Source organism: Chinchilla lanigera, unplaced genomic scaffold (genome assembly GCF_000276665.1).
Source record: "Chinchilla lanigera isolate Chin_1 unplaced genomic scaffold, ChiLan1.0 scaffold00003, whole genome shotgun sequence".
Taxonomy (NCBI): Eukaryota; Metazoa; Chordata; class Mammalia; order Rodentia; family Chinchillidae; genus Chinchilla; species Chinchilla lanigera.
The window spans coordinates 36,482,626-36,483,346 of record NW_004955404.1 but is presented as its reverse complement, the minus strand read 5'-3'; the positions used below and the strand labels follow the sequence as shown (position 1 = coordinate 36,483,346).

Genomic DNA, 721 nt, shown 5'->3' with positions numbered 1-721 from the left:
ATGGAAACATACAACAGGATTACAGCTCAGATGGAAGAAAAGCATAAGTCTGCTACTGTTTGCTAATTCACTGGCTTCTGTCTGCTACGCTATAAATGGTTTCTCTTCTGTAATGCTCCTTTGGCATGTTGCTGTCCCTCAGGGCTAGCTGAAATCTCTATAAACTATGAGCTGAAGTAAACCTTTCCTCCTTTAACTTTTAGGTGCTGGGTATTTTTTGTGACCAATGAGAAAATAACAGAGGCACCTGTATGAAAAAATATATAAATAGTGTCTATACATGTAATTATCAGTGTCTACATATAATAATGTTGATAACTTTTCTAGTTGAACCACAATATAAAATATGATAAAAAAAACTACAGTGTGTATTTAAGTTAAAAAAAATACAGCAAAAGACATCACGTCATTACTGCTCAAAAGGAAAGAACAACTGGGATAAGCAAAAAGAGAAAACAAAGAAAGAAGGGAAAAACATATATACAAGATAGCCAAGGTAATTGTACTATTGTACTACTAATTTCTATTGCTTTATTGAAAGGTGCAGTTAATGTTTAATTGTTTAATCAATTTTACATGCCTGTATTTCTTTATCTCACTAACCAATTTGAAGATAACAATATGCAATATAATAACATTGTTAATTTCCTATCACCTTGATTGAAATCTGTATCACTTTTATTGTTTTTGTGTTGTTTTGTTTATGTCTTTGTGTTTATCA

The 721-nt window shown here is 31.1% G+C and overlaps 1 protein-coding gene across 1 annotated transcript in view; it reads right to left on the bottom strand.

Annotated features, from left to right (window-relative positions):
- The window catches only part of Klhl1 (kelch-like family member 1), a 392,040-nt gene that overhangs the window by 213,555 nt on the left and 177,764 nt on the right, over positions 1–721 (bottom strand). The window lies entirely within an intron of this gene.